The 27,722-nt window shown below is 45.9% G+C and overlaps 2 long non-coding RNA genes across 7 annotated transcripts; both read right to left on the reverse strand.

Annotated features, from left to right (window-relative positions):
• LOC140654024 (uncharacterized) lies at positions 1-27,722 on the reverse strand. 6 transcript variants are annotated; one of them, XR_012043323.1, is made up of 8 exons: positions 27,485-27,722; positions 10,819-10,940; positions 10,082-10,227; positions 9,711-9,907; positions 5,642-5,730; positions 3,066-3,212; positions 2,229-2,295; positions 1-1,336 (listed from the first exon to the last, which is right to left on the reverse strand). It is a non-coding gene; the product is annotated as an uncharacterized lncRNA (long non-coding RNA). The 6 variants fall into 6 exon arrangements; XR_012043325.1 differs by lacking the exon at positions 2,229-2,295 and having other exon boundaries at positions 3,026-3,212; XR_012043322.1 differs by lacking the exon at positions 2,229-2,295 and having other exon boundaries at positions 2-1,336.
• On the reverse strand, positions 17,231-22,061 carry LOC140654025 (uncharacterized). The gene is made up of 4 exons (XR_012043327.1): positions 21,461-22,061; positions 19,231-19,355; positions 18,119-18,364; positions 17,231-17,357 (listed from the first exon to the last, which is right to left on the reverse strand). It is a non-coding gene; the product is annotated as an uncharacterized lncRNA (long non-coding RNA).

Consider the following 27,722-nt stretch of genomic DNA (forward strand, 5'->3'; position numbering starts at 1 on the left):
AGCTCTATATGCTATCATTGTTAGTATTATTCTCCCCCAAATACTGTACTGTATTGAGGATAAGCCTCCTTTTTACTCCTCCTGACCCAGTAAAAATCTGTCTGGTAGAGAACTACACTATGAAACTCTGGCTCTTCTCTCATGTCCTTTGGCATGGTTAGAGCTGTACTAATCTCCCACTTAAGTTCTCTGTCCTTACTTCGCCGGCCCTAATGCCAAAGGATGTAAGAGTCTTGCTTCATGCAATTAGGAATCATTACAAGTGCCTGTATTGATTTTAAAATTAAACTGACAGTATCTTTGCCACCTATACATAGATCAATATTCTTTGAAGCTTTGCATTCCTGCTGTTTTGCACAACCCACAAAAAGGAGCCCCTTTCCATGTGGGAAGGATGCCTTGTGGCAGATCCATCACTGTCCAGGGGTGGAACATGCCTACAGTTGATTATATCTGAAAAGCTTTCAGTCATATACTTTGGACCACTTGAAACACAAACTTTTTAAAAAATGTGGTATTTAGGAAGAAGGAAAACACACCTCTGTATTTGATATTAATTTTCAGTATCTTTATAGCATTGCATGTATTTCTGGAATCAGACTTCATATAGGAACAAAAGTTTATTATGTTTATTACTAGGACAAGAGGCATAGTCTCTTTTTACCCACTACACTTTTCATGCAATCTGCAAGTACATAGAGAACATTCAAGACCTCGGGACACCTGTATTCTTCCATTTCAGTTATACCATTATATTCTTTTGCTTTCTGAAAATAGCTTATGCAACTTGTCAAAATCTGCAAGTTCAGAACTATTTCTGAACTGCAGAACTATTTTTAGATCAATCATATACAGCTCACCGAGTATCATCTTGCTTTTGTAGTTTAGGCAACCTTCTCTCTTAAATCACCATATGTTACCAAAATCCGTGAGCAGTCCCTTGCCTTCTCTCCCATGTATCAAACCCAAAAAATGCTGTAACTATTTTACATGTCTTAAAATTCTTTGTCCTATGAGAATTAATCTCATCAGGCTCTCCTCAGAGTATTTCCCTAGTTCCGCTCAGCTAAAATCATTGCCTCCATTCCTCACGCTCTTTCAGGCTCAGTTTGCCCCATGGAGCTTTTGGGTGAGCCTTCCTCAAGTCTGTCCCTGCGGCATGGCTCCACTGGGGTGAAATCCTGAACTCATCTTTGGGGTGGAGTGACTCGCTGTCCCTCTGGGTCGACATTCCCTGCAGGTAGTATCCCTGTGTACTCTGCTTCAGCTCAGGCTTAGGGGAGCAGTGCAGGAGGACTGAAGCAGCGCTGCAGTGGTGATGGTGCTGCCAGGAGACCTGTGTGAGGTGGAGGAGAGAGTCAGGGCCACATTCCCCATGTCCTGGGTAAATAGTCCAGTCTTTAAACTAATTAGTGAAGGGAGCAACTGCAACAGCCACCGTGTGCTTTGAGTGCTTTCCCCTCTCCCCCTTCTAAACAGCTAAGTGAAAGGTTTTGTTTCAACTAGCTTCTTTCCATTTTTGCTCTTGTGAGGAAAATGGAAAAAAGTACATTTTGCTTGAGCCAAGAAAGCAGATCACCACACATCCCCTACCTGCAAGAAGGGAAACGTTGGTTAGTGGTGTCAGAGGGAACAATTCTGGGTGAGCTACAGAAGGATAAATTGTCTCCTGCCACGTCAGATGAGGCACGGCTCTCCTGAACAGCCCAAATCAGTGCAGTACCTCTGAATGTCTAAACTCAGTGATCCCTCCCCGGCCAACCCACCCTGAAGCATTCCTGTGCTGCATACAGCCCCCAGTCAGCTCGGTGATGGCACTGGCCATCCCTGGCAGGGTGATGTCCTGGCTGGAGCTCCTGGACACCTAACTGCATGCAGCTTAAGCTGCCTTTGGAGGTGTCACTGCTCTTCACCAGCCAGGTTTTAAAACAGTTGTCATTTGGCAAGCCGGATCCCATCTGGGCCCTGACAGGCCCTACGCAGGCATGCCCAAGCGAGTTACAGCCATGCTGTGAGCCAGCCAGAAGCCACGTGCCTGTGTGAGCACCACCGCAAGCCCTCACAGGGCTCATTAGCTCAGGCTGGGGAGCTGCGCCAGCACGAGCAGCCAGCAGTGAGCTGGGACCATGGGCCATGCATGCCGCAGCTGCCTCCAGAGGACCATGGAGCACTGCCTGAGAATGCCGAGCAATGAAACCAAAGGCTAGGAAGAGCTTTGCAATACACACATTCTTGTCAAGAAATCTGCCTGGGTGAGGACATCAGACACGGACACCAAGAGGTCAGCCACGTCTCCTAATGTACAGAGACAGCACTGATTACTCTTAGTCAACAGGACATGCTCTCACTTAACTATTTTTCCTGCCTGCTGTCACTGCTTTAAAATATTATTTTCCAGTCTAAGCTCCATCCTTTTCCCCCTCCACTTCATCTGGTTGTGTTCCAATTCTGTCTATTGTTCTCCTTATGCATGCTGTAATAATAATACTGGTATAACCTCCCATACCCTCTGCTAATGGAAGTCACTGTATGAACTTTACCAAGGGTCAGCACCTTTATTTCTGTTCACAATAGCTAAACTGAGCCATGAGGAGGTGATTTGCTGGAGGCCATCGAGCAGACACTTTACAGCTGTGGGACAAGAAACCAGGTCCAATGAGACCCTGATCGTTGCCCTACCCACTTAGAAACTATTTTTCCTTCCCAATGCACATGCATGCAAACAATGCACCTATTGTGGGAATAGGAAATTAACCCTGTTCTTTCAGGATGAAGAAACCTTTCACAGCTGTTGTCAAAACCTGGCAATTCTGTGGCCACAACTGTGTCTGGGCTGGAGCAATACCTGAGTATATTAACGTCAAACACAAATGCCTGCTCGCCGAACGTCACACACGCAGCAGGGGACTCTCGACCCCAGCTTTCATCAGACATGGGCAGATCACAGATGGGGCCAGCAAGCTGCACACGGGCTTGGGGCTGACAGAGACCACCACGCTTCCCTCCCAGCCACAGACTGCATCACCTGGACCTTAATGCTCCCTGCTGGAAGATACATGCTTCACCTGCTGGATGGCTCCTTTTTCCCCTCGGTTCCTCCTCTCTGCCCATCAGGAGAGTGGACCCACCTCTCCCACCAGCGCTGCCTGGCGAGCCTCCTCCTGCCGCAGTGGAGCTCCAGGGGGCCGCAGGGTCGGTCCAGCACTGAGGTGCTGCTGACAAAGAAAGCTCAACAGTGACCTACACAGCCCACATCTTCCCAGGGCTCAGCCAGGCAGAGCAAAGGGTTAAAAAATCGTGAGGGATTTCTCTGCAAGCCATGGAAAAGGACTAACAAAACGGAAACTAGCCTGAATTTAAACTGAAGGACCCCATTCTTCTGCCAAGCCACTTGGTTCCTTAATCAACTGGGTCCTTGTTTCACAGTCAGTCATCAGAGGCTTTAGAAAGTCGCTCAGACAAATCTGTATCGGGAGAGCCACAAAGGATGTCTTTTCTGTGGCACTCTCTACCTAGAATATGCAATGCTTGGGCACAGGGCTGCCCTCAGTGGTGCTTCTGTACTGCTGGAGCACAATGCACAATGATGCTATAGGATACTTTCACTACTGAGCTCCTGCTTATTTAAATATGCATTTAATTAAGGCAAGTCCTGTAGAAAATTGAGCAACGAGCTTTCCCAATGGTACTTCTCCTGCCCAAAATAAAATCTTTGTTGAGGTTGGGAGTGGGTTTTGGAAGCGCTGCAGTCTGCTCCAAGTCCGACTTCTCTTTCTCTTGTTAGCCCTGCAGTCCTGTCGCTTACTAGATTTCTAGCTTCTAAGGAAACACTTAATTCCTTTTTTTTTTTAGCTCAATCTAGTAATGCTTGCAGTGTTTTCTGATAACTACACTTTTATTACTTGTTATTATAGAGTCAGGAGAAAAAAGTACCCCACATAATAGCAGAAATCTGATTATTCTGGGAAACTTTGAAGTTCCCTTCTCCAGTGGTATTCTTTGATGTTCCTATTAAATAAATAATGATTTTTACATCTAAGGTTTATCTTACAGTGCAAAATACACCATTATCCTCAGTGTAAAAAATCTTTTCATTGTTAGCCACCATAAACATCAGCTGAAGCTGTGATTCAGGAGTGCTTGAAGCTGACCTGCCCAGATATGGGGCAATGTAGTTTTTTTGCATTAACTACTTGTGAAGGAGAAACCAGCACTGCAGACAGAGGTACTGCAACAGGCGGAGGAAAGGAAGAGGTTAGATCAAAACAGAAAAGGCATGCAGGCAAAAAGAAACTAGCAGATGCTCTAAAGACAGAAATGCACCAGATTAGAAACAGAATATGAGTCTTTTCATAAGATTTTTCAATCATGGCCTCGGGCACTTTGTATGACAGTGGGAAATAGGATGACATTTCTGGAACTGTGCTGAATTAAAAATAATAATAAAAAAGATCAGAATTTACTGTAGAGGGAACTCATTAAAGACTTCAGTGATGGCACATGCAGTATGTTACCGTGTAAAGCAGGCCACCGAAATTCATTTATTTTTATGTATTTACTTGATGTGATAATGGCTTTGACTGTAAAGTTTGCAGGGTCTGGACTCTAGAACTGCTCGGTACCTGTGCAGCCCTCTCTTCAGGTCTGCCAGGGCTTGTGCTCTGTGCCATGCGCTTGTTCCCCTCACTGTCCCTCTGTGAGGCTGGAAACTGCCTCATTTGCAGCTCCAGGATGGAGCTGTGCCACCATGAGCAGGGGCAGAGGCAGAGGCAGGCTGAGCAGGCTGCGCATTCCTGAGCTGCCACAGAGAAGCTCCTGCAGAGCTCACAGGCTTAAATGGGAAGGCATGTTGTCTGGGCAGCAGATGAGCCCCCAAATCTTTCATCATCATCTGACTTTCACCCACAACATCCTGGCATGGGGAAGCCCCGCTTCTGCCACACACAAGCCTCACAAATCCCACATGCACATTGGTTTGGGTGCCTGGTGCTGGGCTGGTAGGCATGACACTTCTGGAAATGCAAGGGGCTCCCAGTCCACCTGCCTGAGGTGGGCACCCACCCAGGCAAAGCCTTTACTTGTGCGTGTCAGAAAACACCCCCAGCAGCACCCACTCTGTGAGCCACGCAAGGAGGAGGACAGGTCGGATTCACAGCAATACTGCAGGCGAGAGTATAGAGCAGCAGCACGCCAACACCAAGCATAGAGAGAACAGAAGGAGCAGGACAGAGAAGCAGAAGCTGGAAGGAGAGCTCCCATATTTTTTCTGCCTTTATCCCCACTTTTATGTCCTGATTTCTCTGAGGTGTTTTGTTGGGTTTTTTTTTGCCTTACAGATAAAACCTAGAAGTCTTCTCCAGCCTTCCCACAGCTGCCAAATATTCTTCACACTCCAGGAATGGTATCCCTTCCACTTCCCTCCTTATCCCTCACTTTCAGCTCCTACCTATGCCTCCCAAAACCTCCCTGAGCTACTGCTCCTCTCAGCAGTCCTGTAACACCTTTTGTTAGCACTCTGCAACTACACTCATCTGACAAGACTGGAAGAAGAAATCACCACAGGCTTCTCAATGCAGAGATGCAATCTCATGCTCAGGAGGCAAGCCCCTATGCGACAGATTGCTGGAAGCTGGGAACTTACCCTGGCAGTAAGCTGCTCTTCCACTTGTTTCCTGAAACAAACATCCATTTGCAGAATCCGGAGGTGATAATCCTGGGAAGTGTTTACATCTGGAATGGAAAAGCTGTGTTTAAAATCAAAGCATAAGAAGTGCAGTGATGAAAGGGTGTTTATTTTGGATGCCAGTGGAGTGGGAGGAGGATGCCGCGGTTGTGTTCCCTTGCAGTGCTGTGCAAGTGCTGTGCAACCACCAGCCCTGTTCAAACCCTGCCACATCCCTGTCCTGGAACAGGAGCAAAGAGTAATAAAATGAATAGGAGAGAGCTGTGACCAGTAGTAAAGTAAATGGGAGAGAGGGCATTTATCTAGAAACCAGGGCTCCTTCCTGGTCTCCAGACTGTTGACCTGTACAAATGTATCAGCAAGCCCCATCAAACCACCTTTGGCTGGCTGATTTCTTCCAAGTGATGTTTCCAAATGAAGGCTCCTCTGTCTGCAGTCCTGCTCACTAGAGCTTGGTGCAAGGCTCCAGGTTTTGTGTGGTTCCTACATGAGGTAGCTAAGAGGAGTTTCCAATAGTTTTCTGTTTTTTAGTCTCCTGAGCTGCTGAAACTAGTTGAGCCCCAAGCATTATTCAAATTCCCTGTAGTCCAGTTTCCTTTTACTCAATCCAGTCTAACTGAAGGCTATCAGAGTAGTATTTCTTTCTCTGTCCTACCAGATGGGGCCTCCTAGGTCAGATTGTCATATGCATAGTTATGGCCTGACACAAACTGAACCTACAACGCACAGAACGTCGGCTGCTTTGTACTGGATGAACAACATGATCCAAGTCAGTCTATGGCTCGAGGATACCCAGAGGCGACAGAAGGGAGAGGGCAGGAACGCACATGTGGGATGTGGAGAGGCCACCTCTGTTGGAAGCAGCTTGCATTTAAATTAGATTAAGCATTTAATGAACCTACACCCTTAGTTACACTGGATTTAGCTTCCAGGCCACTCTTAGTCATCACAGTTTGCAGCGTCCCTCCCAGAGGCTGCTGCACAAACTGTGTGCCACAGCACACTGTCATCTCCAGCACTTCTGCTCTCTTTGTGTAGCCTGTAAGCTGGATGGAGGGGTTTCTGCACATCAGCCCCACTAGCTCCTGACCAGCCAGGGCAGCCCAGAGCTGTACTCGCTGTGAAAGACCCTTTCAATGCTCCTTTCGCGTCCTCAGGGGTGCAGTAGTCAAGGGAAGCCTTAGGCTTGGGGTCTGTCCATGTCACAGCATAGCAGCTGTGCCTGGCCATGGGGAGGAGCAACCATACCAGATGACACACTGCTGCTGCCCATCGGTCAGCAGCTGGCACAGTTTCAGAAAAATGTATTTAGCATCTCATGAGCAAGCTGTGATTAAATCCTGGGCAGCACAAAAAAACACAGGCAGGTAAATTAACAGAGAACAAAAATTAGCTCCAGCCTATGTGGCTTGCCAAACTGCTGTTGGTTTCATGTCCTCAATTGAGTTCAAACATGAGAGCAGTTTGAGACTTCAAAAAACACAAGACTTCAAAAAAGCCCCAAAACCACCACTGTGGGGACAGCAAGGTGGTTTTGCTGCCTAAGAGGATGAGCTAATCAAATTACACAAGAGGAAGAGGGTGGCAGTGTTCAACTTTCACCTTTTCTGAACTTCTGCAGTTTTTCCGGGGAGGGTGTTGGTTCCTTTGAGAAATGTCACCTCCTGTAGATTCATGTAGTGAAAGTGCTTACAGGAACTTTTGAGAAGTAACCATGGACCACATACGTGGATCTCAGCCCAAAGTCAGCTAAACGGCCTTGCTTTCTCCTTTTTCTTTACATCTGTGGCAAGGCCATTGCACAGGGCATGGTGCCATTGTCCCAGTTCAGTAAAACTCCTGAGCATGCCTGTAGCTTTATCCAGCTGCTTAGGCTGCAGTTCCATCACTGGTTAAATGAACCTGAAGTCGATGTTACTCTGGTCCTCTCCTTTCCCTTGCACTAGCTGCATGTTCTCATATCTCTTCCTTGTATCAGCGGTGGCATTTACCTGACCCCTGGAGCTTAGTGGAGCTCCAGACTCCAATCTGGCAGAAAACTAACTCCACAAGAAAAATGAATATATTTTTGCTAGTTTAAACTACCATAAAACCGCACCCATAAAACCATAACTGATCTGAACCCTCCATAAGACAATTTCAAAAAGCAATTTACTGTAAATTCAGGCTCCTCTTGCATTTATCATTCTACAAGATGTTGGATATGTTTCAGAACCATACACAATTAAATTTCAGAAAACATGAGTAACTAAAGACCTTCTTCAGAAAGTCTTTCTTTCCTGACTCTTGAGGGAAAAAAATACAACTCTGTTTCTAGCAATTTCTTCTTTAAAGCATTTCCACAAAACAAAAATCTTGCAAGATGGGGGGGGGGGGGGGCGCAGAAAATGGTAATGTTAGTTGAAGAAGCAAAAACCTTGAATAATTTCTCATAGTCTTTTACTGGAATCCAATAAACACATTACCAAATTACACTGTATATTTTACTAGGCTAAGTTATCTTTGTGTGTATTAGAGGCACAGCATGAAGAAAAACAATAAAAATATTAACCTCCTTTGTATAACTCAGTAGAGTTATAAAATATCTAATTGAATAAACTACATTTGACATGAACAAATGGCGACATTTCCATGCAATGTTGTCTTTTTGGCTTCCTGACAAAGAAAAGCTTAAGGAACCATGATTTTTGTTTCCTAAGGGCAAGGCCTTCTATTTTGATAAACTCAGCAATCAATACGAAAGTATGAGCATAAGCACTTTTAATTTATGAACTGTATACTTTGAGCGAGTTTAATAGTTTAATCTTATGCATGTTGTTATAAGAGTGTTTATTTTTGTTGTACTGCATAGAACTGCTTAATGGAAAATATTGCATTAAAGCATAAAAGCAGCAATATATGTAGAAAAACAGAAAAGGAATAATTAAGACACAGCAAAATTAATACTGTGCTGATTTCTTGTAAGCAGAAGAGCACCATTAACTTGAGGGAAGGCACAGCCCCAAACCAGGAGCCTGCATTGATGTCACCCCTAGGTAGAAGACCATCAGAAGATGTGAAGGTCCTCTCTATGGCTAGCGCTCAGATGAACAGGCTTCTTGCTCCCTGGCAAACACTTGGCACTCTTCTTTTTCCCTTAAGCAGTACAGCTCAGCACTCCTGAGTTTCAATATTTGGCTTAGGTGCAGTTTTGTACCCAATTCCCAACTCTGACGATGTGGCTTGTTCAGCATGTCCCCTCCAAAGCACCGCTCCAGCGCCTGTGTTTGAACTGACAAGTGGATCTGCCAGGTTGCACGAAGCTGGGAGTCAGCCAGGAGGGGTTACATGTGTTGGTTTAAACTGACCTAGAAAGGACTTACCACCAACAACATTCGTCTATAAAAATATCACTTCTATTCATCTCAGAGAATAAGGAGTGGACTTTTATGAGACTAGCTGCAGAGTGAATCACTGCTGTCCATTATTCACAGATGAAATATAATGTGACCTGCTGTTAATGTTAGGGAGAGGATGGCTTTTCCCACCAGGCCCACGGTCAGATCTGATAAGGATTTTCACAATGCGTATTTATCATGTAAAAAGCAGGCTCTTTCACTTTGTAATATTGATGTTAGTTGCAGATGGGCTGGTGGTTGCCATGCAGATGATAATGTTCCAGGCAGTTTCAGTTAATATCAAATGGAAAGTGGCTCAATTTGCATGTCTCTAGAAATGGCACAAGAACCATCTTGAGAATCAATATTGATAATACTCTGAATGTGAAGCAAAAAATAAACACACAGAGCAACAAGGAGCACATGTCACATGGCGACTCCAATAGCTGTTAAAAGACTGCAATATCATGCAACAGGAAAAACAGGGAATTTGAAAGAAAGCAAAAATCAAATTTGGCCTATCCAACTTTGCCAAAAATAACATCAGAGCCAATTCTTCATAACTGTATTCTAACTAAGACCATGCATTAATTAGTGGATTGCAGAATATCTATATACAGCCACAAACTTTACTTGCCAAATCTACGTACCAGTGTAGGTGAGCACCACGTGCAAGAAGAGCACACACAAAGAGCAGGCAGACCCAGGCCAGCTGAGCTGTAGGTCATGTCTTAGGAGTGTTCAGGGGCCGGGAAGAGACCTCTCACCACCCTTTGGCAAGGGAACACAGGGCCGAGGCGAGCTCACGCTTGCGTTATTGTATGTGGGGCTTTTTGTTCTTTTTGGCCTATGGAAATGTAATGAGACAAAGCAGCAGGCGAGGAGGTTTGTTTCGTAATTCTAACTTTCAACCCACATCACACACAATGAAGAAAAGTGATATTTGCTCACCCAGCTGCTTCAAGCTAGGATGAAGTGCTCATGACCACATGTGGGATCAAATGGCTCACATGGCTCTTACCTTTCTCAAAGAAGTCTAACTTCTCAACCTGGTTATGCAGTCAGTAATTCATGGGAAATCATATCATCTGAAGAACAATTTCTGCACCAGCCAAACCGACCTCTCTGATAGCCTGCTGTGTTCTCTCAGTGCCAGATTTCTTACTTCTATTTATGGAGGAAGTATAAGATTTTCAGGAAAGCATATGTACAGTATTTTTTTAGCTCATTTTATATTACCAGTAGCCTGACTTCTGCTAAGGATTCAGCTAAAATAGATTTAATCAACTCATCAAAACAGAGGATCATTCGAATCAAGGCATGGCGTTGAAGACCAGACAAGTGTGGAATCCTACACACCCTCTGTAGGTGAGTCCCATCATACAAGCAGGATTCTCATTTATTTAATTAAACACAAGTGTATGTGTGTGCACAAGAAAATAAAAAAAACTTTTACTATGTTCTAAAAAAAATTTAAAGTAAGCAAACCCCCCAGCAGACAGAGCTAGGAAAGACACCCTGTGGCTGGTTTGGAATTTGAACCAAGGGAAAGGCATTTTTCCCTTAGTTCCTCAATGATTGCACACAATGGTCATCCCAATGGAGTCCACATTATGTCCTAAACTTGTCAGTGAAGGACAACATTGAGATTTTGGACACAGGTGAAAGATAGAACATGTTCAAAAACACTGAATAACTGGCAATGCTGGGACAAATCCCGATTCAGGGCTAGTGGTAAGCCATAGCAATTCCACTGACCTAGATGTGGCTTCTCTCCTTCAGCTGAGGCTGGAGTCAGGCAGCCTACTCATTTCCTGACGAGCAGGGCAGCATCTTCATTACTCGCATGTAAACAGAAGAGAGGGACGTCAGAAACTAACCTGGAATGTAGAAACAATTTGTGCATCACTTAGTAGAATGAAGGAAAACAGTACATGAGTAATTGGAGTCCTCAAGGAAGGGAAAACGGAGAACAACATTGGCAAAGCATAAGTAAAATACAAAGGAGAGTGCTTGTGCATTCCCTCATCCACAGTCTCAGCTCTCCAGCCTGCTTATGCAGGCTTGTCCCCCGATATGGCAGGCAACTTTTCTGCAGCAAGAGGAGAAAAATAATATGCTCAGCTCAATATCTCATTATTTAATACCCGAGAAATTAACTTAACTTTTAATTTTTTTAAAATACTTTGCTATTTCAGCTGGACCCAGATAATTTTTTCGAAACGATTGTCACACGTTTATCTTTTCTAATAACAGTGAAGTGTTTATGGATATGAATTATCACATTATAGTTGTTGCCACGGAAATAAACTACAGTGTTAAAAGCACAAAAATAAAGAGCCTGCTGCAGAGGAAGGTGCAGCAGCCACGGCTTTGAGGAAGTGTTTTTTTGGTAATAGATGATGAACCAATTCCTCCAAACTTCCTGAACTATGGGAGGTAATACAGCAGCCCCATTTTGCATTTTTATAGAACTGTGCACAATGTCCCAAATCACTTTAGAAACAGAGAGTGTCTCATACTTGATGGCTTGAGGTTAAATGGTAGTTTTGTCATACCAAGTGGGACCTTCTGAAGAGTCTTTGCGTTACAGCCTGTTCCTCTGATGCTGAAATACAATCCCAGGAGCACATAGTTGGAAAAAAAAAATCTTTCGTAGCAATAATATACATGCATGAGCATGACTAAGATACCTTATAGCAGACCCATCTTTTCAGAAACTCCCCTGACGCAGGATTTCTCCACTGGCCACATCCTTTGAGCCTGTAGCCCTGTGATGCCACAGAAAGCTATAAGAGGGCCAAAGCCTGATGCGATCTAGAGACCCATTTTAAAGGGAGGAAAAAAAAAATATCAGTGTGGCTTAGTTATTCTTGCATGGTCAAGGTCAAAAAAACCTAATTTACAATCAATTAAATACAGATTTTGAGAAAAGCCAACTCCTAATTTTGCTCAGAGGATCCAGTAGACCTTTAGTAACATCCCAACCGGCTTGTACGAGCTACGAGCCCCAGCCTCACGCACGCCGGGCCGCCCCACCAGAGATGCTGCTTGCAGAGGCCGCAGCCATTGGGGAGCACGCCCCGGAGAGAGACCACTTTGGTACTCGGGCTGAAGACATGAGTACTATGTAAGGAAGGAAAACAATATTAACTGCAGAGAAGCCCTGACACCCATATGTGCTTGTTCTGGTTTCAGCTGAGATGATAGAGTTAATTTTCTTTATAGTAGCTAGTATGAGGCTATGTTTTGGATTTGTGCTGAACACAGTGTTGATAACACAGGGATGTTTTAGTTGTTGCTAAGTAATGTTTGCACTAGTCAAGGACTTTTCAGCTTCCCATGCTCTGCCAGGTGCACAAGAAGTTGGGAGGGGACACGGCTGGGACAGCTGACCCCAACTGACCAAAGGGCCATTCCATACCATATGGCATCATGCTCAGCATATAAAGCTGGGGAAGAAGGAGGAAGGGGGAGATGTTCGGAGTGATGGCGTTTGTCTTCCCAAGTAACCATTACACGCGATGGAGCCCTGCTTTCCTGGAGATGGGTGAAGACCTGCCTGCCCATGGGAAGGAGTGAATGAATTCCTTGCTTTGCTTTGCTTGTGTGCGCGGCTTTTGCTTTACCTATTAAACTGCCTTTATCTCAACCCCCGAGTTCTGTCACTTTTACTCTTCTGATTCTCTCCCCCATCCCACCAGGGGAGAGCGAGCGAGCGGCTGGGTGGGGCTCATTTCCTGGCTGGGGTTAAACCACGACAGTGCTAGTTTGCATCTTCTGAAGTCCGACTCCAGGGCACAGCGGAGTAAGGAGCTGTGGGTGCATCTACTGTTCTGCACTGTGTATTCACAGCGAGAAATAGGTGCCTGGCCTTTCCAAAGGGCATGTCTGTGCCAGGGAGGGAATGTGCAGACAGTGGAGCAAGAGAGGACACAAGACCACCACTCTCACCACAAATACATTCCTTCAATTAACAGAGAAGAGACACAAATGAGGATGCAATAAAGCTCCTCAATTTTTTATTTTCTAACCTGCTTTTCCAGCCCCTCCAGAAGAACCAGAGGATCAGGCTTGCAGTGGCTCCCGTGTGCGTCCCTGCCTTGCTTGATCTTAACCCACCCTCGCCAGGTTGGATTCTGCCTCGGTTGGGCAAGGCTGCAAGTCATCAGCCCCTGGCAGCTGCCCTTGCCCTGCCTGTGCGGGCGCCGGGCTGCCGGCCAGCCCCGCCGACCAACCGCCTCCTGGGGAAAACCACCTCCTGGAAGGCACACGGGCAGGCACGGGGGGACGGAGACAGCACATGGCGAGGGGGCCAGCAGGCTGGGCTGAACCCACCCTCCGTGCACGCCGGTGGTCACTGGGCATCAGGAAAGGAACATCTAGAGAATGCAGCGGCAGGCTGTGGGCATTGCCGGAGCCCACCCTCCGTCTGCTCCGCGGGTACACGCAAACAAACTTTGCTGTTGTAGTCTCAGGCCGACTTATGTCACAAACACTCAATTAGCTTTTTAAAAGTTAAATAAACAAACAGAGCAGGAGATTATAACTGATTAACTGAAGGGCAGGAAACATGAGAAGCTGGTTTGCTAGAAAGGAAAGCTCTTGTGCTGAGATCTCCAGTAATTAGCAGCAACAAGACCTACAGAAATTTATGAGGGAAAAAAAAATATCGAACCCTTCCTGTTTAAATGTTCTCTTTTCACATGTTTTGCTTGGAAGACTAGCTTAAAATACAAACACAGACTGGGTCTGAAATACAGAATAGATTCATGTTCTGCAAAAGTCATATACTCAGATTGCAAATTAAATGAACATGGATTGATGCAAGCTTTTTTTTTCCCCTCCCCCAAAAAAGTGTATTTTGTTAATGACTGTCAGATTGACAGCTTGATACTTTCCTTCAAGCACCTGGAAGGCGAGTTGGTTACTGCTGGCAAATGCTTCAGGTCCTGCTTGGCACACAGTTGTAGACCAAAGCCGCTAGACAATAAAAGGAAGACTTCCTTCCCTGTTACTGAACGGTGTGAGTTGGTAATAATTTAGCAATTTCAGTTCAGCAATGGCTTATGTCTGCAGTGGAGCTGCTGTTGATTGTGCAGAAGCCTACCTGGTTTCATTATACCGATTCAGAAGTATTTTCCACCTGGCTCCTGGAGCAGCACAGAGTCTCCCTGATTCACGTAATGAGATCCCCAGGCAGAGCTGAAACCCTGACCTAGATTTCAATGGCTCTCCAAACTGTGTTTATGCATCTTCAGCATGGCTGTGTTTACTCTTTCAAATTGCAGATAAACTCCAAATTAAAGAGAACCCTGGGTCTTTTTTTTTTTTTTTTTTTTCAGTTTAAGTGCATTCATCTCTGCTTCACTCTCCTGGCTTTGTCTTTCTTTGGCTTTGTTGGATATTTCAGAAGAAAACTTGAATCAAAATTAAGACTCGCTCAAATTGATAGCAAGCCTTAGCATACACTTGGAAAAACAGCACTAGCAGACCAGCAGTAATTTCATTTGGAAGGAGGACGGCAGGTCTGATCCCGACTGAACACGTAGAGCTCGTTAGTGTTGGGTTATTATTATTCTGCATTATGGTGTGGGAAGGTCCCAGGTGCAATTACAGCTCCAGGATGCAGGTCTCCGCGTATGGTTAGGGAAGGTGCTTAAACTCCGATACAGAGGTGAGGGAGAGGAATACTATGCCATTTCCCTGATAGTAAACTGCAAAAAACCAAGGTAAATCTGCATATCGATACAAAGTAACATAGAGAACCAGACATGGCTCTCAGGAGCTATTTGGCCCAATAGCTCTGGAAGTCCCAGCAGCCGCACTGCTGGGGTGTCCAGCCCCTCTCCCGTGCAGGGGTATCACTTAGGTGTTTGGACCTAACTTCCAGAAATCCTCAGCAGTGGTCAGACTCTTCCCCAGCTGAGATCAGTGGCAGCAGGGTTAGGCCACTGGAGCGGATTCTGAAAAACCCTCAAATACAGAGCAGCCCTCCTTCCCCTTCCAAAAAAATCATGGATTTGGGGAAGAAAAAACCCAAAGCTTGACCACCTTCCATTACAGCACATAATTCCTGTTTCTCTGCATGCACATCCTCACCACAGAAGCTGGTGACGTTATTAGCACCCATTAACGTCTCATGGGAAATGAGCAGAGCAGGGGGTTCCCAAATTTCCTTTGCTAGCTTACCACTATTGGAAAGCGTGGAGCCCTTTTTCCGGGCTACAGTCATAGACACAGGACGTGGTATTTGGCTCCTTAAGCAGCGTTCTTGTGTTTGTTTAAAAACCTGCCTCTGGACACACTGGAGGTCCCTGGCTGGGGCCACTCCAGCGCAGGGCGGCTGCGGGTAGCAGGCACGTGCTCTTTGGAGCCTGCTGAAGCCTTGTTCACCTTAAAAAGCAAATGAGTGGGTGACAATTAAAGTGTTGCATATTTTTGCCTAAAAATAGCTCTCCCACAATCTCACCCCACTTATTTCAGCACAGCACTGAACTGCCATTAATTTACACTTACCAGAAAAGAGAAGGAATTATAATGTTTTACTTCTTTACATAAATATTTTCTATTTTAGTGCCTAAAATTGTGGTCTTCCTTTGCAGCCCAGAGGTCCCAGTGAAGGTTGACGGTACTTGCAATGGTAAAAACACATTTTCAAAACCATTTTTAGAAACCCCTGTCAGCATTTGGATACCTACAGAGCTGCGAAAGTCCAGCTTCCCCCAGAAGAGCTGTCACCCAACAGCAGCTTCCCAGCAGCCAGCCCTGCAGTTACACAGGTTGGAGGCACAGGTCTCCACTGCAGGCATAGGTGGGAGCCAGGGAAGAGCTCTGCCCTTCTCAGCCCATCAGTTCACGCTCTGATTAATCTTGCTGAGAGAAAAAAACCAAACAACCGGGCTTAGACATGGAAAAGAGTGGCAGAATCAGGGCTTTTTCTGCGCTCAGAGTCAGGCAGGGCTTGAAGAGCTTTTAAGACCGAGGAGGGAGTGCAGCTCAACTTTAACGCATGGGAAGCTGGAGATAAAGTCTGAACAGCCTTCTTTAAATCAGGAACTTCCTTTTCACCTCTGCTTTTTCTTTGTGTCGGGTACCACAGCCCTTCCCCCTTGCCTGCTCTTTGTGCACACCAATGGAGACCCTGCGGAGCTGAATTCTGCCCCATCCTGCTCCCAGTGCCTTGAAGGAGCCATGCTCGTGCCTGGCAACTAATCCTGGAATAGAGCCCTGCTCTGCATGATAGGAAGTGAGAGAATCGACGTTCAAGTGAGCAGGAGGTCCCACTCCGATCCCTGCTGTGGGCTGCACCCTCCCGAGCAGCCTCGTGCTGGGGATCTGGCAACCACATGGCCACTCAGCAGGTCAGAGCCCTCTCTCATCTGGCCGAAAGCCACCCCACCACAAAATGCTTCAGAGTTACACTGGCAGGGATGGGGAGCGAGGGGAGCCAGCCTACCCCCTTCCGTCACAACACACATCTCTGCCAGACTAAGCAAATCCCTAAAGCACTCCCTGCTGCGTGAAATGCTGTGAGCCTGGTGTGAAGCCATCTCGTGGGTACGGCGCTCCACGCCCGAGACAACAGCCACCACTCAGGCCAATAGCTGGCCAAAAGAAGAGCAGCTTTGTCCAGGAAGGAACATTAGCTTTTCTTTCAACTGTTCACTGAGAAAAGTTTGGAAACTGGTCCCCATAATGAGGTGGGTATTACATTTCTGTTGTTCTGCAAAGGCTTGTGAAGGCCTGGCACAGCACTGCCTGCAGCAGCGGTTCAAGCAGGCGACTGGGGCCATTTTATACTCTGACAATTTTCCCTACAGACACATTCATGAAACTGCCTCTACTCAAAGCCCATTGCTTGCCCTGCTCATTTTCAGTTGGAGCTTTCGATAACCCTTTTGCAGGATGAAGTCCCTGTCCCTCAAGCACTTGCATCAGTAGCCTCTTCTGTTCATTGTTAATCTCCAAAACATGAATGTAAAATGATACGGTTGGTTAAATGAGAAAATCTAGTTTTTTCCAGTCACCCTGATGGCACAGTCATGCTCTGTTGTGATGGTCATGACCATGTATGTTATAGTGCCCATTAAATCTCCCTGTTTGGGCTTACCTCCACTGGTGTGACCTGCCAGTGGGGCCATTTGGTGCGTCACCCACCCCGTCTCACTCTCTCAGCTCCAGTCTGTTCCTCTGCTTCTCCATATGGCAGAAACCAGGGCTGTGATGCTGATTAGAAGAGCTTTAAAATTAATCTTGTTTGATTTACATCTTCAAAGGTCTCCAAAAAAGTAAATCTGTATTTTGGAAAAAAAAAGTTCCCTTCTGAAACAACTACTGTTCAAGCACATGCGACAAAAGGCAAGGAAACGGAGGGCCAGATTCACCAGTGGGGTGTGGGCATTCATCTTCCCTCCTTTGGCGAGTGGATGGGGCAGTCACCAGTGGTGCAGTGGGCAGGACGCCAGGCTCGGCCCATGACTACGGGCACGGTCCAAGTGAAGCACCAGGCTGCCAGCAAGGGGCCTGGGCAGCTCTGGCAGGAGCGGTGTTTCCTTGGGTGGTTAGAGAGAGGAGTGAAAGGCTGATGAGACGAAGTGTCAGGGGATGCCTGAGCAGCAGGGTGAGCCCACCTGGCTGTGCGGCCACAGTGAGGGGAGAGGCTGGAGGAGTCCCCTACCCATTTGAGATTGCCATTCCTCCCTGGGGAATGTGAATGCAGTGGGCTTACTTATTGCCTGCATTTTGTGGTGTGTCCCTGGGAACATAAGTGACCTGTATAAATACAGATTAATACAGTCAAAAGGATTTGGATGCTTAAGTCGGTAGCTTTTACAACAGATGGCTGCTGCAGGGCCCCATTGCCTCAAAAAAGGAGGGGACGGGGATGCAGGAAAGAAAAGGCCATTCCCCGCCCATGTGTTCCCATCGAACACACACGTGCCTTTTATTTATTTACTTTTGGAACGGCACTGGAGAACCACAAGACCAATAATGGACCATAATGAGCTAAAACTGCTGACCAGCGCTTAGCTGCATTTAATTAGAACTCTGTTACCTGCACAGCATCAGCAAGGCGTGCCCAGGGAGCGGTGTGCAGCGCTCTGAAGGTGTGCAGCCCCACGAAGGGCCTTCTCGCACCCCACCGCCTCTTCCAGGGGGAGAGCTCCGCGCCGGGAGCCGTCCCTCGGCCGGGAGCGCTGCTGGCAGTCAGCAGCCGGTCCCCCATCCCAGCAGGGCTGCATGCCCTCGCCGGTCCTGGGAAGTCCACCAGAGGGGAACTCAGCCTTCAAATTAGAGATGCCTGGGAAAAGTAATACGAATAAACAACAAACTACCAACCGGCAGCATTTGCAGATGCCCTAAAGGTGACATGGGATCTTTTACGTTCTTCTAAATTAGATTCACAGAAATTCATTTGGTGATGCCGATACTGCAGGCCCAGGAGCACTAAATCATCCTTTATGGGCACATGAATACGTGTTTCATTCTCTGTCACATTTACTATCGGCAATGATTTCATACACAGCTGTAGATCAGCTCCCTTTTGATCATAATCTGCCACCCTTTTCTAGCCATTCAAATTTATAGCAACATTAATAGTTCAAAAATAATAGTGTTTACTGTGTACTAGATTTCAATAAATTAGGAGGAAGCAACAGTTCCTAACGAAGACTCCAGAAAGCAACAAAGCTGGACTGAATGTAAGCTCTTTCACCCCGATTAACACATCCTTGTCTATTGGCAGAAATTTTCCTTTGCAGCTGTGAGAAAATAATTCCATGGATTATGTCACATCGATTCAAAGTGAAATTCAAAGCCAAAGAGAAAGCAGAAAAGCATTCCCTATGTTCTTACAGAAAATATCACTGCTTCAATTAGGTGCTACAGATGCTTGGAGTAAACATATTTTCCACTGGTTTTCTTAGAACCATACCCACTTAAATCTCCAATATTCTTCTGCATGTTCATTTTTCATCCCAGTTTAATACCACGCCTCTGGGTGTTAGTGGTTAAGGGGATACTGCCAAGCAATGCAAGCCAAGAAAAGCTGGGATAAGAAGGGAAAATATGGCCTTTATATAGTAAATAAACTTTTCAGCCTTAATGTTATGGCTGCTGTCAGCATAAACTCAGAAGGGAAAAAAAATTGCCCAGTGCTAGTTGTACCTTTCATTTCTTGGACCATATGAATGTCCAGTTCTCCAGTTTTCAATCTGCTCCCAATCCAATGGAAATAATGCACACAACTGAGCATTCAGGCCTCTAATAAATCTCATCTTTGTGTGGAATCCCTGGGATTTAGAGTGAAAACAAAACTAGATAAGACTTTTCAATATTTCAGTAAATACTGACTTTTTTTCCCAGTAAAAACTTGAGTTCTAGGGAATCTAAATATCCTGTTGATTTAACAAGCACATAGCAATAAGGTCGGAATTGAGACCTCAAGCATCTGTAAGTAGTACATGTGAAGTGCACATAAATACATGTAACACCTGTATGGATCTCTTCAAAACAATAGTAAAAGCTAGCAGCCTTGTTGCCGGAATAAACCAGGAGCATCCCAAATAAGAACCTCCTCACCTACAAAAGTCCTTCCCAAGAACACTGATGGACAGGGTAGCCCAGAGGCAGGAACGCCGCTGGAGACACACCTTCCTCCCTGGCTGCAGCTTCACCTTCTCATGGCACCTGTGGTGGGAAGCTGGAACCACGGCTCTCCCGCTCACTGCTAGAGAGGATCCAGCTCCTTAGTCCTCACAGCTCTCATCTCGGTCCTACTTACGTAGCCAAGTTCCCCTGAATGTGCCGTGCTGTTCTCCATGTACACCAACAGAAATTTTTCACCCCGTTACTATCGTGTATATCCTTCCCTTGCAAAAGTGTGGGCAGGGGAGGAAGAAGGAAAGAAATCACCAGGTTTATAGGTGTTATAAATGCAGCTTACTTTAGAGCTAAAAAATCCTGGCAGATGGTACCCCACATCTGGGAGAATGTTAATGCCCAGATATAAAATTTGTTTTCTTTATTTCTCTTTATTGGGACCCTATTTGGTTACAGTGTGTTGTAACAAGATCTATTTCCTAGGTTTGTCTCTTAAATCTCAAAGCAATATTTATAAACATTACAACCTATCAGTTATTACTGTAGAGCAGGGCTGAATTCAGATCAGTGATGGTATGCATAAATATGTCACGTAGAAATATATCTGCAACGCTTTCCCAAACAAACCCCTAAGAATTTTTTTAAAAAGAGGCTAGCTGAGAAAGAATAAAAAATAAATTATATTAGCACCCCCCATGAAAACAAATGGTTTGACCTTGTAGCAATAAAGGTAGGAACAGTTCAATTAATCACATAAAAGCCCCCGAAATTATAAAGGTTCACTGTTTGGGGGGCAGGAACCATCTCTCTTCATTCCTCTTTGACAGCAGCGGGCACAGCAGGGAGCACAAGCCATGGCAATCACTCCTAAGCCCTGCAATAACTCTGCATTACAGCCGTTCCCGAGGCACAGGCTGTGCCCACGGTCCCAGGGGAGCAGTGTAGCAAGGCTGCCGAATTGGCGTTCCCTGAGCCTCTCCCAGATGGTCACCAGGGAGCTGCGAGTGCTCCACTGGGGAGCAGACCTGAGGGTGACGCTGGGCTCCTGCATGGGAAGCCTTGCCCACGCCAGCACGGTGGGGCTTGCTGGGGTGCAGCAGCATGGCATGCTTCCCACCTGTACCCTGCCCTTTCCTGTAATCAGCTCCATTTTAAGAGCAGGTGGGGAAATCTGGGTTTCCCTCTTCTGACCGCCACTGCGGCTCCCCCCCAGCTCCCCCAGGGATGCCATGCAGATTTTGCTTTTCATCAACCACGCAGGAGAACGACAGGTCCTCTCTGTTTAGGATAGCAGGTCAAGTCTGTTCCCAGCTGAAATATTGCAGGAGAAAACAACAACCAAAAGAAGGATAGTTTCTTCCCAGCCCCAGCACTGCACCAAGAGCTCTCCACGCCAGCTTTCCAGGGGCTGAGGGAAGCGAGTAGCTCTATTTAGCTCACTAAATTAATAGCTAGGGTAGCAAGGGCTATCTACAGCAGCTGTACACCTGAAAAGCCTAGAAAATATTCCCATTAGAGGCATGGGAGTAAGAGACCTGGAGACACATGTCTTTTATAGGCCGGATCTCTCCTTAACATCTCTCTTCTTCTGCCATAAACACAGGCAAGAGTAGACAGGTGAGGGGAAGATGCCGGTAAACACAACCTGCCGCAGAGCCTGCGGATGGCCCAGCTGTTACCAGAAACTTAGATAGGAATATTTTCTTCAAACCAAGTAAAATCTAATCTTAACTGTTTGCTTCCACAGCCTGAGCCCCTTTGCAGTGCATTAGCAGTTACTGCTCCAACCTCTCACCTCCCTCGCCACTACATTGAGCTCCCAAGGTCGCTGTAGAGAGACGGCATGACTCCTGTGCGCAGGCTGCCCGAGATGGTGTTCATCATGGAGAAGCTTCAGGTTTCTTCCCTTCCAGCGTGGATCACGGTGTGCCCTGCAGGCTCTTCCTCCCCGGCCCCAGCCTGGCTGCAGGGGTAGCTCAGCCACCTCCGCCTGCCTCACCCCACTGCTCCAGGTTAGTCTTGAGCTACAGCTTTTGGATTTGGATGGTGAGAGCTAGTCACACACAGAAAAGCTAAGGAATAACGGGGCTGGCATTCATTCCAAAGCATTTGCAAATCAAGTTTCCACAATGTACCTCTAATTTCAGACGCCTGAGTTTGAAAGGGTTAATTTACCAAGTTATTATTTCCTTATTCTATTGATAATTCACCAGTTCATTAAATAGCATATTAACACGCTGCAAAAAAACCCTGAACCCAAAAAACCCCAAATCAATCCCCAAAAGCAAAGATAATGATTCACCTTGCCTAAAATGCTAGCAGGTTAGCTGGGGTACTCTGGGGGAACTCTGCCAGTAGAGCCCTGGCTCTATTATCAGCATCTCAGTGAATGACAAGTGCAGAACTACTCAAAGCTGGGCACTGACAGCAGCACAGCATCCAACAGCCTTCACCTGCTGGTAAGACCCCTTCTTGGTGTCTTACAAGAACAGGTTTACAGAGACCGATACACAGAGAGGACATCCTTCTGTTAGCCAGTGGCACCTTCGATCAGGGGCATCTTTCCATGAGCTCTTGTACAAAGAAGTTACAAATTCCTCAAGTTAAGCAAAACCAAACTCTGCGGAGGGCCATATCTTTTACAAGTGCTCTATGAAGTAATACTGGAAAAAAAAGGATAGACTCATTCTTGGCCCCACCCTTACTTCAGTTCATCACGAAAAAGTACATTTCTGCCCTTGTGTTATTGGCAGCAGCTTGAGATTTCCTTCCTGTCACCTCGTAACAGAGTGGTTCTCTCCCCACCACGGCATCTGTCTTGCTTACTGTCAGCTCAGAAACTTTGCTGGGGATTCCCAGCATCAGGTCCTGACAAGCCCAGCAGCCAGGTCTGGTGGAGAAATCTGCAGCCACCCGGAGTCGTACATCAGTGCTCTCTCAGCGTTGTTGCCATTCTGGAGGATGATGCAAGCTGCAATAAGCTAAATGAGATTTTTTACCTTCCATCCTCAGAATGGGACATTTCTCTCCAGTGAGGGCAGGTGTTCTCCAGAAACTTTCCATAACCTTTGGCCCACTAAACAGTTGCATGTGAGGAGAACAGAGAAAAGAGACCAAATTCACTTTTGCAGGCAGCATGGTTGATGAGATAAAATGAGAGTGCTTTTAATAGCAAAAACATGTTTTCTTTGGCCTACATGCAACCTAGAGCTTTCCAGGTGCTCAAGCTTAAACTAGTCATACAGATCTAGAGAGGCATTAATTATCTAACAGGCACAAAAGGAGGCCTGAGGAAATGATTCCTCCTTCCTCCTATTCAGTGCGTGGGTACCGCTAACCCTGGCTCTTGGATCACAGTGGGATTTTTCATCTGCTCTGAAAGCCCGAGTTTAATTTTTCCCTTCATTTCCTTCCTGCTAAAGACCTCCTTGGTGCACAAAGCCTTGAAGTTTATCCATGCTCTCTTAGCAGGAGCACAGCTTTGGGTGAGCCCAGTTTCAAGTCAGCTGCTCAGGCCCCGAAGATGGACACTTGCCCTGAGAGGTGCAGCTGGAGCCCACCAAAACCTGATGCCAGCAGCTTCATGTTTCAGTTCTTTATCTGGTTGTCAGAAGGGGTGCATGGGGTAGAACTGCTCATTTCTCAACACCAGGTAAATGCAGCCTGCCAGGAAGCAGGGAAGATGCCACAGGGACTAATGTCCCAATGGCCTCGCCAAGCTGCAGCATCTGTCCCCAAACAGCGAGATGATCTCTTTCCCTGCTATGCTGCCCATGCACCCAGACCCCAGGGGCCAGGGGCTGGTTGTCCAAGTCATCCCTCTGGCCCTGCTGATTAGAAATACAAGCAATTCATCTGCCTAAATTTACAGCGAAGGCTTTCTGTCAGGGCAAACGAACTGCTCCAAGGGATTGTCCTGGGAAATTAACAGCTATAACGATTTCCAGAAGCCCGTGACGGCGCACGCTGTTCCCAGGGCAGATGACTCAGTGGATTCATCTTGTCATGGTGTTTTGTTCTCAGCCTTGGACACAAGAGCCCCTAAAATTACCTTTTGCCTTAGCTTTTGCCAAACAGCATCCTGGCTTTACAGCTGGCGTGAGACAGATGCTGCCGGGAAGGAGTGGGGGAGCTAATTCTTACTGCCTAGCGGAGTGAGAAGCACTCCCTCTACAAATACAATACTAAGTTGGTGTTGGCTTCTGCCAGGCTTTTACCATCACCACCATCAGCCTTGTAGTGGGTGCTTCCCAACTATCCCATTGAATGCTGGCTGCATTTTTTCACAACAGTTTGTACAAGCTGGGACAACTTTAACTCAGTTAATTAAAAAAAAAAAAAGACAGACAAAAACAATCAATCAAAAATTATCCAGATGAGTCTTTTCTCATGCTCATTTTCTTTAGGCTGCGTTGAGCAGTATTTTCTCTCCACATTTAACTAGGGTGGAAACAACGTAGATTTGAGAAGGAGCCCTTACATCAAGCTAAGACATACTGCAGAAGACAGGCTTTGTGAAAGAAAGGAGCTAAAATAGGGCAAAATAAAACAGGCAAAAGGGACACATGTTCCTCATCTATCGCATATTGATCTATTGATAAGATGCTCTCAGTCAAGTTAGTTTTAAGAGATGGCTGCAACTGGTTGTTAATTCTAAGGAATTTTCAAGATAAATCAGTAGGGTTTCAGCTGTATGTTAATCCTCTGTACAGATACTTACTTTATTTGCTGTGCAAAAGGGTATTTCAATTCCACACTTCATTTCTATTCAAACCTCCAAGTGGGGTGTGAGTGGAATGATGCCAAGAGCCTTCTGTTTGCCCACTGGACCAAGTCTGGGTTATCTGTTATAACGCAGGCGCGTGATTCCTACTAAGGCAAAAAATCCAACTTTATGCTGTTACGCAGCTCCTCCGAGCTGTAGGGAACATCTTCTGCAGTCATTTTGGAATACCTCAGTGCTGCAAAGCCCCCAGTGAACCCTCGCAACACCCACAGCCAACAGAATAACAGCCAAGAAGAACTAAAGGAAAACAATGATGGATCATTTAATACTCTTTTAGCATTGGACAGAAAAGCTCAACTTTACCTACAGCCCAGCAGCAGCCCTGAGACATGGAGAACAAGGTGGGATGCCAGTACTTGACCTTTCCAAGCAAGCCGGTGATGTTCTGGTTCCTACACTCTTCCAACCCAAGTATGCCACCTGCTTCTCACTTTCCCCATGCCCCCATTGCCTAAGCAAGCAGCCCCGCGATGGAGGGGAGACGCTTTCTGCCTCGACCAGGGACTGCAGCCAGCTGAGAGTCCTGGGCGAGACCATTTTCATGAGGGCGTGCCCATGGATGCTGATTAAATACAGCTCGCTGCTGTTACGCTCTGCAAGGGGGAAACACTCTGCACAAGGTGAAGTCAGAGCTACTGTTGTCCTTAGCCAATATATTGAACTGCTGTATCTTTCAAATGCGTTTATTCACTCTTCATTTAAAATAACAATGCTTTCTTTCAGGCAGAGCTGATGACAGAAGAAGAACAATCTGCCCTGGCCATTTCTATTTCAGTCCTTCCAAAATATTTTGGTTCAACCTTTGAATGACTCTAGGGCCACTGTGTAGCTGTACTATCAAAGCCTGACTTACCAGACCTTAAGGTGGGCCATGGATGACAGTTCAAGAATCACTGTTTTCTCCCATTTGAAACTCCATTTGGCTTTGTCCTAAACTGGAACACAAAAGGCCACCTTTTTGCAACCTCCCTTGAAGCGTGGGAGCTCAGAGCATTCTTGGCTTAAACATTTATTGTGGGGAATCAACCACAGGAACCTGCTCAGATGAGCGGCTGTGGAACTGGGTTCAGGGCCCCTTGCTGCATGTGTGACACAAACTCCTGACAGAGCACTTACCCCACAGCAAGTTATAGTCACAGGACAGCATTAAGCCACTGTGGTTTAGCCAGAACGCCGGCACAGAGCCACCGTTGTAAAAGCAGACAAGTATCAGTGTTTCATCAACATTTCCCAGAGGAAATGTCTCCTCCTGATTTCCTTGATGGAGAACTGAATTCCCCACTCCCCCAAACCTTTTACTGAAACCACATATTTCCGTCAGGAAATAGCGAGGGTAACCTCCCAACCAGCTCAACTTAAGCAAACTTCTGTACAGCATCTGCCACCAAAAGACACAGGCTTTCCATTCAAGAGGTGTCTTCCCAGCCTGGTACCCTACACCATGTTGCCCTATTATCTTTAGACCTTCAACTGAGAAAAAACACAGGAAACCTGTTATACAAGCACATGGGTATTTAGCTCTAACCAAGGAAAGTTCGTGACCGCATTCAGAACGTCAAAGATACAGAAGATTCTCAGAATGTGTGCTAAAACTTGTTAACAACAACAACAACAAAAATACTGAGTTTTGCTGCTTATTCAGTTTGGTCACAAGAGACCAGATGTTTTCAGGGTGCTAGATAGAGAGTTCAACAGCAAGTTCAGTTCAGTATCAGCTATTAGTCTGAAACACAGCTGTAAGGACGTAAGTACTACGTACAAGAAGATCTCATTTTTCTAGATTAGGTGATGACTTGAACACAAATACCTGCCACAGTTATGAGCAGATCTTTTGGAAGGATGGAAGGCAAAGGGAAGAAGATACGGTTCCTATTCAGATAGTACAGATGGCCCTTTTAATACATTAACAGACTTGTAAGAAAGATCTAATTAAAAGGATGTTTAAACAACAGAAGTTTAGGAAACCTGTAAGCTGGAAAAAACTTGAATGTTTGACAGGTATGATGATGACTTCCAGAGATCAGTGATGGATGCTGAGTCATGGACATATTGGCCAAAAAAGGGTTCTTGCCAATAACTCCTCTGGGAAGCCAGGGCCTAGATACATCTATAAATATAGTTGGTTCTGCTACAGATCTTGTCCTGCCAAGTGCACGGACAGGTAATTGCCAAACCTGTAACCACCCAGAACACATGTATTTTCAAAGAAAAGTGAAGGAAAAAGGGAGAACATAGTAAGTATCTCCTTTGGAGCAGGCTGCAGCAATGCAATAAAGTCTGGAAGTTGAGCTTTGCACTGAGTGAGATCTTTGATATATAAAAGCATAACACAGCAGAAAGCAAAACCCTCACAGAAAGCAAAACCCTCACAAAACCCTCTTAGTAGTCACGTGTGGTGAAACCTGTGCTAGCTTGAGTGTAGCACGGGGAGCCTGCTCAGCCTGACTCTCTAGGACATTTCCTTGACCTACCCCTGAAAACTGAATGTGCAGGACATTGGTTTTGCAATATGTTAGTTGTACTTATTAAAAAACTTTCCGTAACACATACAGATACCATCTTCTGTCATGGTCTAAAAAACACTTTAAATGACAATTTCCTCAAAAATCTAACAAAAATTTATATTGAGCTGAAAGATGATGACAGACTTCAGCAGGATTAAGCAATTTCTCTCAGCATTTTTGTGGATTTAACTAAACCCAGAGATTACAAGCAGAAAGGAAAGAACCACCCCCAGATTTTCCATTAAAGAAAAAAAAGTGAAGAAACATTCTGAAAGAACTACAGAAGGTAAACAGGCTAGTTAGACATGACGTACTGTAGCCTTGACCTCCCATCAACAATTCTCTGTTACTCCTATTCAAATCAATTGCTAATATAGTTTTCTTCTCATCCAGCAGCTCCAGCTGTTTCTGAATGTTTCTGCTTTCCAAGCTTACAAAAGGAGAGCATGCACAGGGAGTAAAGTAAAGCACAGTAAAAAAAAACCCAAAACAGTAAAACCTTTGGCTCTATGAGCACCAAGAGACTGACCAAAACAGCAGCATCTCTTCAACAAGTTGCTTCTAACAGCTCTTCAGTGCCAAGGCTGGCACAGCACGATCCCATGGGGAAGGCACAGCAGCTTGCACCTCCACCTGCCCTTAGAGCCAGGCTTAGGTGAAGCTGGGCAGGTACTGGCCCATCAGTCACGCTGCGAGAGAAACAGAAGTGGGGCAAGTATCACAGACCAGCAGGCTGCTTCTCCAGAGCAATTCAGGGAAGTTGCAGT

This window comes from Ciconia boyciana, chromosome 7, assembly GCF_034638445.1.
Source record: "Ciconia boyciana chromosome 7, ASM3463844v1, whole genome shotgun sequence".
Classification (NCBI taxonomy): domain Eukaryota; kingdom Metazoa; phylum Chordata; class Aves; order Ciconiiformes; family Ciconiidae; genus Ciconia; species Ciconia boyciana.